We start from the raw sequence: 10,928 nt of genomic DNA on the forward strand, positions 1-10,928 counted from the left end.
AGGGAGGGACCACCAAGCTGGGGAGAGGACAAAAAACCTCCAAGCATCCTCCGTACGAACAGACTCCACTATACAGCAGAGGAAGGAGATTAGTCACATATAAAAAGTACACCAACCCTAATTTTTTAGAAGAGCCACTACTGTTCACTAACAAGGAAGGAAGAGCTCGGAGAAATCAAAAAGCATAGGACGAACGGGAGCTCACAACAGACGAACAAGAAGAAAGAAAACATCGGGCGAAACGGTTACCTACATCCTTCGGTCAATCTTGCCGCAACTAGTTAGCTTCCTTTTCGAGTTTCTATTTTCATTTTTCCGTTTTAGCTTCCTTGAAGCTTCCATTTGTTTAGCTTTATATCCGTCGCCCATGTTTGTTTGTTTTATGTACCTTGCTGTTATTTCAATCTCCACGAAATATTCTGTTCCTACTGGATGGTCTGGTGCATTTGTGTTTGGCTTTTCTTCCATTTATACGTTTCCGATACCTTTTATCATTCTTCCATGCCCTCTACGACATCAGTGGGCTGGTGGTAGAATTGGCTAGAATGTTGTTGGGCAAACCTTGGGGTTATGGGTTTGATACCTGTGTTGCATTTTGGATTTCCACTATTTTTGTTTTTCTTTCTTAATTCACTATATATTAATAAGCATCTTTGGTTTATTGAAGGATCCCGAGTTCGATCCTTGATTAGCTTAGGTCCTATTTTATTATTAATCTTTTTTTTATTTCTTCAACTTCTGCTGTTATTCTTTTGCCACTAATTTATTTTGTTGTTAGACGTCAATTTTAATTTATGGATTCAATAATTTCCATGTTGTTTATCCATGATTATTTTCATCGATACATTGATAGTATTTCGCCGCGTTTTGATTAATCACATATGACATTTCAATTATTGTCAATATGTGCAAATCGGCTTTGAGCACATTATCTAGATTTCTTGTTTGCTTTTCAATTTCCATCTGCCTTGCACGTCATTGTATTATGCGACTTTGATTCACATCCTCGCATCCCGATTTTTATCCGTGCCCGTCCCGATGTTGTTTCTTTCAATTTAATTTTTAAGTGTCTTGTAAATATAATTTTGTATTTGTTGTTTTCTTCACATGGCTTACTCTTGGGCCTTCTTACAATGAGACAATTCTCTTGCACTTTCACTCATACATTGCATTATTTGTTGTTTGGGCCCGATTTAATTATTTCATTACTTTGAATCCCCATTTGATAAAATGTACCCCCACTACCCTGGCATATAATAATTTTACTGTATTATTTCTTTATTGCTTGACTATTTAGTTAGCTACTAACACAAGAATAAAATCAACCATTTCCAAAAGATCAAAAATAAGACTCGATCCAATGTCGAGTATTTTCTTAATAAACAAATCAATCCATTTCTTCCTCCCATTCTATTCCATTTCTTTCAAACCTTCATCAAATGCTTGGTCCAACGTCAAGCCATTTTTCATAATAAAAACTCAAAAAATGTTAATTCATATTTTATACCTTTTCAATAAAGATGGAAATGGAACGTGGTGGATACCACGCACTCCTGAGACTAGGGTTCGAGATGGATGTCTCACCTATCCTAGATCTCGCCATCATCCAAACTTATCTATTCTGTTTCTCTCAAACACTCATTCAAATTTCTCTTAAACGTCCATCAATGCTTGATCCAATGTCAAGCCATTTTCATAATAAAACTCAAAAATACTTAATTCCTATTTAATACTTTTTCAATAAAGATGGAAATGGAACATGGTGGATACCATGCACTCCTGAGATTAAGATTCGAGGTGGATGCCTCGCCTATCTTAGCTCTCGCCATCATTTAAAAGTGTCAATACAGTTTTCTTCAAACCCTTTCTTAATCAAATTCAAAACACGTAATCCTTGTTAAACACTTTTGAAAATAAGGTGGAAATAGAACATGGTGGATACCACGCACTCCTGAGACTAGGATTCGAGATGGATATGTCGCTCATCCAAGTTCTCGCCATTACTCAAAACACATCAAACCAATCAATTTCTTTTCTCGCCTCCGTGCGATTGACCCTCTTAAACCTTTTCTCAAACGAAAGGTACTTTGTTTCAAAACAATGCAAGGCAATGTTTTTCCACCTGCTTTGGGTAGTCCAACAATGTTTTCGTCGATTTGACACAAAGTAGCTTTCGCTAAAATCGACCAACAAACATACATTTTTCTACCTAGAACTACGTAAGCCTTGATTTCTCTGTTGAGATACATAAGAGCAGGATTTGTTAATCTTGTCAGGCCCACTAATAAAAAACTTAGGTTTAGTCCTTCGTTAAAAATCCAAAAAAAATATTCTCTCTTCTATTCTTTCTTTCCCACCTAATAACTTAAAGCCTAAGATTTCAAACTAACACTAATGGCACAAATGACCTAATGGTTCATGTTGAGTACAACGGACGTGAGGGGTGCTAATACCTTCCCCTTGCGTAATCGACTCCCGAACCCTGATTTGGTTGCGAAAATTAACATCATCGTCGTTATCTCCTGGGTTTTATCGTTATTTCCCCTTTCCTTTTTAGGAATAAATAAAGTTTGGTGGAGACTCTGTTCAGTCCATCATTGCGAGCATGCGATTGCACTTCGCTTAACTCGTGTTCTCATTTTCCGAGGTACGACAGATGGCGACTCTGCTGGGGAGTGTCGTTCCCTAAGCGAGTCAAGCCTAGTTAGGATGTTTGTGTGCTTTTGTTTGTTTAATTGTGTGGCTTTTCCTTATTTATTACTTTTTATTATCTTTATTCTTATATGGATATATTTGTTGTATATTGGTTCCACTGTGTTGGGTACTTGGATATTTAATTGCAAACCATGTGGGAAAGACTCTACACCCGAGTCTAGAGTGAAAAAACATAAGATAAGACGATGTTTGAGTAGTACAGATTCCCGAGGTGAATACTTCGTAAGAGTCGGTACGAGAATCTCACTTAGAGTAGATCCTTTTGTAACTATTGTCGCTCGAGGTGTATACCTCGTAAGCTTCAATGTTTCAAAGGGGTCCATGACTCTAAGAACCTTTAGAGAATTGAACCTTTGGCCAACTAGAAATGATGGTTGCGTAGTATGGATTCCCGAGGTGAAAACTTCATAAGAATCGATACGAGAACCTCACTCAGAATAGATTCTCTAGATGGAGTTGACGATCGGAAAGTATTTTCCGTAAGCGTCAAACATTCTTTTGAATCCATGAATCTGAGTACCCTGTCTAGAACCAAGTCGATGGTTGCGTAGTGCAAACTCTCGAGGTGAATACTTTGTAAGAGTCGGTACGAGAACCTCACCCAAAATAGATTCTCTTGATGGAGTTGACGACCGGAAAGTATTTTCCGTAAGCGTCAAACATTCTTGCGAATCAATGACTCTGGGGATCCTTTGTAACAAAGCCCTAGATCATACCCGGTGAGACCCCCGTTTTGGAAAGCAATCAGATTTATCCATACCTCGGACCTTTGAACCTGTACCAAAAAAAACATTGCATCCATCCATTCATTGCATACGCATAAAAAGCAAAACTCTTAGTTTGTTTCGCATTGTTTCAGGAATTCAATACTTGTTAGCAAAATGAATCCTGAGAGAAGAAGCACTTTTCAGTTCAAATACAAGAACGTGGACCTTGCCAGCCTGTAAAAGTTGAGTGCCAAAGTAACACCAATCAAACTCAACAACTTTGTGTAAAACTATGGAAGAATTATGGACATCTTAAATGAGAAGATGGACATGATGACCGCAGTGACTATTGCTCAATCCTATGATCCACCTCTACGTTGTTTCACGTTTTCTGACTTCCAACTGGCTCCTACCTTGGAGGAGTTTGAGAGGATCATAGGTCGGAATTTGAAGGATCATAATCCATTTCCTAAGTTCGATGAAGATTTTCCTCCCAAGAGGATAACTTTAGCTTTGGGTCTGAAAGTTTCTGAAGTCGTGGACAATTGGGATGTGAAGGGAGCTTTCAATGGTTTTTCTAGGAAGTTCTTGGAAGATCAAGCTAAGAAGATGGAAAAAGAAGGGAATTGGGAAGCCTTCTATGCTGTGTTAGCCGTGTTGGTATATGGGATAGTTCTCTTCCCAAATATTGGCCATTTTGTGGACCACCTGGCGGTGAGAATTTTCCTCTCTGGTAACCCTGTACCGTTCCTCTTGGTAGACCTCCACTACGCTCTCCACGATCGTCATGAGAAGAAGGGAGGAACCATCTTATGTTGTGCGCAGTTGTTGCATGCCTGGTTTAGATCCCATATGCCCGAAGAAGGTCCTTTTGTCTCAAAGGAACTCAAGCCTTCCCAGAAGTTAGCTTCCCTCACCTCCAATCATGTTAAGTGGTATCCGGGTTGGTGATTTCTACCAAATTCAAAACTTCATACTTCGATAAATACAAGGGGCATAGTTGTCCAAAGAGCCATCTCATCACGTATTACTGAAAAATGGCTGCACACGTGGAAGACGACAAGGTGATGATCCACTTCTTTCAAGATAGCTTGAGTGGGGCTCCTTCCAAATGGTATCTAAGTCTGGATCAGAATAGGATCAGGTGTTTCCCAGACCTGTCAAATGCGTTCATAAAACATTACAAATACAATATGGACATGGCGCCTGAAAGAAGATAGTTGCAAAGCATGTTCCAGCATGACAAGGAGTCCTTCTAGGAATACGCTCAGAGATGGAGGGAGTTGGCTTCTCAAGTTGAACCACCTCTGGCTGAAAAGGAATTGGTTGAACTGTTTATCGACACTGTCCAACCCCAATTCTACGAGAAGATGGTTGGAAGTGCTTCCTTGGGATTCTCCGAGCTTGTTGAAATAGGAGCTCGCGTTGAATATGGCGTAAGAAATGGCAAACTGGCGGCTGTAGCTGGAACTTCAAATGTTAATCCAAAGAAGTTCTCTGGAGGGTTTCCCAGAAAGAAGGAAGGGGAAACAAATGTTGTGACCGTTGGCCAAGGAAGAGCTCCTCCAAGAAGGAGACCACAACAATATCCACCTCAGTAGTATGTTCAACAACAAATTCCCTATCAGTAGCCCATGTATCCCGTCCAGTATGCTCCGCAACCGTACGTGGCTACTGTGACGCCTGCATTCAATCAACAACCTGCTCAGGCTTATCAAGCGCCTCCAGCTTATCGACCAGCTCCAACTCAACAACATGTTGTGGCTCCTCCAACTTACCAACAAGCACCAGCAGCTCCTGTTTATCAACATCCGAGAGCTCAAGCGCCAAGGAAAAATGCTCAAAACCAGAATAAGAGGCAAGGGGATAGGGCGACCTACAACCCAATCCCAATGTCGTACACTGAGCTTTATCCCTCCTTATTGCAAAAGGGTTTGGTGGTTCCCAGACCTATGGGACCTCCACCTGATCGTCTTCCTACATGGTACAACCCTAATGCACACTGTCCTTTTCATGAAGGTGCCCCCGGGCATGACATAGAGGGTTGTTACGCTCTGAAGCATAGGGTTCGTGAACTGATTGAAAGCAAGATCCTGTCCTTTAAAAATATGGGACCAAATGTGAAGAACAATCCTCTGCCTCCCCATGGAGATCCTGCAGTAAACGCCATTGAAGATGCCTCTATTGGTGTTACGGTTGATAATGTGGATGATGTTAAGACTCCTTTGGCAGCATTCCATGCCCGATTGGTGGAAGCTAGCCTGATCAATGTTAATCATGACAACTGCGAAGAGTGTGCCACACACCCAAGAGGGTGTCAGATGGTACGAGATAATATCCAAAACTTGATGGATAAAGGAGTGCTTCAAGTCTCGAGTGTTGCAAAGGACTAAGATGTGTTGGTAATTGAACCTTGCTTCAATTTACCCGAACCGGTTGAGATCCCTTATTATAGTGGTGGAGTGGTCCCGGTGAACACTAAGCCGTCGCCTGTCGAGATATGTATGCCCACGCCTTTTCCGTATGAGAGCACCAAGGCTGTGCCCTGGAAATATGAGATTACCACTATGAACAAGGTAGTTGAAGGAAGTTCAAACGCTGAATTGACAGAAGTTGTAAGTGAAGACGTCACCAATATTGCAGGAATGAGCAGAATGACCCGTAGTGGTCGAATCTATACGCCTGAATTCAATGTGACTCCTCAAGGGCCAAACAAGGAATCAATGGTTGCAACTCCCACTAAAGAACTCGAAATGGTCCAATCCGAAGATGCTGTTGAATTCTTGAATTTAATCAAGAGAATTGACTACCAGGTTGTGGACCAGTTGCATCAAACACCATCTAAGATCTCTATTTTGTCCATGCTATTGAAATCCCAAGCCCATAGGGAGGCTTTGTTGAAGGTGCTTGCTCAAGCTCATGTAACACAAAGCATAACAGTTGACCAATTTGATGGAGCAGTTGCAAATATTACAACTTAGAGTACTTTAAGCTTCAGTGGAGATGAATTACCTAAGGATGGACAAAATCACAATCGTGCTCTCCATATCTCGGTAAAATGCAAAGATGATGCTTTGGCAAGAGTTTTGGTTGATAATGGGTCCTCTCTGAATGTGATGCCAAAAAGAACACTCGCCAAGTTATCTTATCAAGGATCAGCTATGAAACCCAGTGCCTTGATAGTGAAAGCTTTTGATGGTTCCAGGAGAATCGTGATTGGAGAGGTTGAATTGCCCATATTGATTGGCCCTCACGTATTCCTGATTAATTTCCAAGTCATGAATATTAATCCAGCATATAGCTGCTTGCTGGGACGTCCTTGGATTCATGCTGCAGGGGCAAGTACCTCCACTTTACACCAAAAAATGAAGTTTGTGGTGGACAATCAACTGATTATAATTTCTGGGGAGGAGGACTTTGTGGTCAGTCACCTTTCATCCTTCAGGTATATTGAGGCTGATGAGGACGCTTTGGAAACTTCTTTCCAAGCTCTTGAAATATCCAACGCCACTTTCGTGGAGATGAAGGACCCGATTGGGAAAGCTTGTTCGTCTTTCGCTTCTTTGAAAAGCGCAAAGTCTAGCATTGAAGGAGGAAACCCTGAAGGTTGGGGTCAACTTATTGATATTCGCGAGAAGCATGATCGCTTTGGTCTGGGATATGTGCCTTCCGCTGCGAAAGGAGCCCGAGTCCCTGCAAAGGATAACACCCGAAGCATCCAGGAAGTATTCCTTAGCACAGGATTCATCCATGGAGATCAGGTCAATGCAATTGAAGATAGCACCGAAAATGAAGATCAGCGATGTTTGGTTCACCGGTGTGAGACAGCTTTGAACAACTGGAAGGCGGTTGAGATCCCCGAAATTTTTCCTTTGTCAAAGTAATAACTGGTGTATTTTTCCTTTCAAATCTTTAGCTCTACCCAAGGCTAATGGATCATGTTGTAGGGCCCCTTTTCATTTTCAAATAATCATTATCAATGAATGAAAGGCCTTTTGTTAAATTCTTAATATTCATTTATTTTGCTTTCTCTTAAGAAAATGACAATCTTTTAAAAAAAACAAAAAAAAAAATCATTTATGCATCTTTTAATTTTATTTTTCTAAAAGAAATCAATCATTCAAACATGTAGAATAAATGATAACCCCGTTGAATCCAATGACTTTACTCCCCCTCATAACTTTGACTCCCCTATCTACCAAGCGGAAGAAGAGGGTGAGGAAGATTGTTACATCCTCGACGAATTGGCAAGGTTGCTCGAGCACCAGTCCAAAGCCCTTCAGCCACATAAAGAGCCGATGGAAACAATCAACCTTGGCACAGAGGAAGAAAAGAAAGGAGTCAAAATCGGCACCACGTTTGAAGCAAGTATCAAAGAGAGATTGGTTAAGCTGCTACAATAATATGTGAAGTGCGGACAGATGTATGATATCCATGCAAAGCAAATGGCAACATCTCATGCCAATCTCGGTACGTAACAACCATCTTCTAGATAATCTTCTTGATGTTCTTGTTAGCAGCTTCAACAGCCCCATTCATCTTGAACTCTCTACACAATTATTTCATCATTTTGTTGTTTAAGTTAGATCCATTATCAATAATGATCTTGTCTGGCACACCATAACGGCATATGATTTGATTCTTGATAAACTTCACGACCATCTGCCTGGTCATGTTGCATATGACGCCGCTTCGACCCACTTGGCGAAGTAATCAATTGCTATGAGAATAAATTTGTGACCGTTCGACGCCTTTGGCTCTATCATGCCAATCATGTCAATTCCCCACATAGAGAAAGGCCATGGTGACGAAATCACATTCAGAAGTGTCGGGGGAATATGAATCTTATCCGCATAAATTTGACACTTATGACATTTCTTCACATATTTGCAGCAGTCAGACTCCATTGTCAGCCAATAGTAGCCTGCTCTCAACATCTTCTTGCCATGGCATGTCCATTGGAATGAGTACCAAATGAACCCTCATTCACTTCAGTCATTAACAGGTCTACTTCGTGTCTATCCACGCATCTGAGCAGAACCATGTCAAAGTTCCTCTTGTAAAGCACATCGACATTGAGGTAGAAACTGCCAGATAATCTCCTCAAAGTCTTCTTGTCTTTAACAGATGCCCAAGGTGGGTAAATCTGACTTTGGAGAAAGCACTTGATATCATAATACCATGGCTTATCATCTTTCACTTCTTCAACTACAAATACATGAGTTGGTCTATCTAAGCGCATCACAGTAATATTGGGAACTTCATTCCAGAATTTCACCACAATAATAGAAGCAAGCGTAGCAAGAGCATCTGCCATCTGATTCTCATCTCGAGGAATATGATGGAAGTCAACCTCAGTAAAGAACGTTGAAATCCTCCTCGCATAATCTATGTATGGGATGAGGCCAGGTTGATTCGTCTCCTATTCACCCTTAATCTGATTAACAACAAGGTCTGAATTACCATAAACATCAAGATGCTTGATCCTAAGATCAATACACTCTTCCAAACCCATAATACAGGCCTCATATTCCGCCACATTATTCGTGCATTTGAAAGTTAGCCTTGCTGTAAAAGGAAAATGTGTGCCCTGAAGAGTAATAATCACTGCCCCAATACCATTTCCATACTGATTAACAGCGCCATCGAACACCATACCCCATCGGGAACCCGGCTCTGGTCCCTCATCGAGCGTAGGCTCATCGCAATCTTTCATTTTTAAATACAAAATCTCCTCATCAGGGAAGTCGTACTTAAGAGACTGATAATCCTCAATTGGTTGATGTGCCAAGTGGTCAGCCAAGATATTACCTTTAATAACTTTCTAAGCTCGATACTCAATATCATACTCAAACAACAGCATCTGCCAACGGGTAATCCTCCTAGTTAAAGCAGGCTTTTCAAAGATATACTTGATTGGATCCATTTTGGATATCAACCAAGTCGTATGATTCAACATATAGTGGCGTAAGCGCCTAGCAGCCCAAGCCAAAGCACAACATGTCTTCTCAAGCATTGAGTATCGAGACTCACAATTAGTGAACTTCTTACTCAGATAGTATATAACATACTCTTTCTTCCCTGATTCATCTTGCTGACCCAATACGCAACCCATAGAGTCTTCAAGAACGGTCAAGTACATAATCAAGGGTCTCCCTTCCACATGCGGAGACATAATCGGAGGCTTGGACAGATACTCTTTGATATTGTCAAAGGCCTTTTGGCAATCCTCGGTCCAATCATGACGCTGATCTTTCCGGAGGAGCTTGAATATTGGCGCACATGTGGCAGTCATGTGGGATATGAATCTGGAAATATAATTCAAGCGGCCAAGAAAACCTCAGACTTACTTCTCAATTTTTGGTGCAGGCATCTCTTGTATTGCTTTGACCTTGGCAGGGTCAACTTCAATACCTCTTTCACTGACAATAAAGCCCAATAACTTGCTGGAACGGACTCCAAATGTACACTTGTTAGGATTCAGACGGAGTTTGTACTTCCTCAAACGCTGAAAAAGCTTCAACAAGTGCTCTACATGTTCAACTTCCGTTCTCGACTTCGCAATCATATCATCAACATATACCTCGATCTCCTTGTGCATCATATCACGAAACAAGGTAGTCATAACGCTTTGATACATGGCTCCGGCGTTCTTCAAACCGAAGGGCATCACTCGATAACAGAATGTTCCCCAAGGTGTGATGAATGTTGTCTTCTTCATATCCTTGGGTGCCATTTTAATCTGGTTATAACCGGAAAATCCATCCATGAATGAGAAGACATTGAACTTAGCTGTATTATCTACCAACATATCAATATGTGGTAGAGGAAAATCATCTTTCGGACTAGCTTTATTCAAGTCTCTATAGTCCACACACATTCATACTTTTCCATCTTTCTTAGGCACGGGAACAATATTGGCCACCCATTGAGGATATGTAGAAGTCACCAGAAACCTCCCATCAATTTGCTTCTGAACTTCTTCTTTCATCTTTACTGCCATATCAGGATGAGTTCTTCTGAGCTTTTGCTTCACAGGTACACCCAGGCTTTAAAGGCAGGAAATGTTGCACGATATCAGTATCTAGACCAGGCATGTCTTCATATGACCAGGCAAAGACGTCGACATATTCTCGTAGCAACTCAATTAACCCCTTCTTAACAAATTCTTCCAGGAGTGCCCCAATCTTCACCTCAAGAACACAATCTTCAGACCCCAAGTTGACTGTTTCCAAATTCTCAAGATGCGGCTGAATGATCTTCTCTTCGTGCTCAATTAGACGAGTAATCTCATCAGGAATCTCTTCAACATCATCTTCTTCGGCCTCAAATACAGGGAACTCAAAGTTGGAAGATGGTGTTGGATCATTATGTTCAATGGGTTTGATCAACCTGCATAATGATTTTGGATATAAAATTGATTTCAGAATTCAAACAAGGCAAATTATTATGCAGATGAAAAGATTGATTTTATTCTCTTTTTAGGGTTTTTTAGTGATCACCAAT

Source organism: Lathyrus oleraceus, chromosome 3 (assembly GCF_024323335.1).
Source record: "Lathyrus oleraceus cultivar Zhongwan6 chromosome 3, CAAS_Psat_ZW6_1.0, whole genome shotgun sequence".
NCBI classification, from domain to species: Eukaryota; Viridiplantae; Streptophyta; class Magnoliopsida; order Fabales; family Fabaceae; genus Lathyrus; species Lathyrus oleraceus.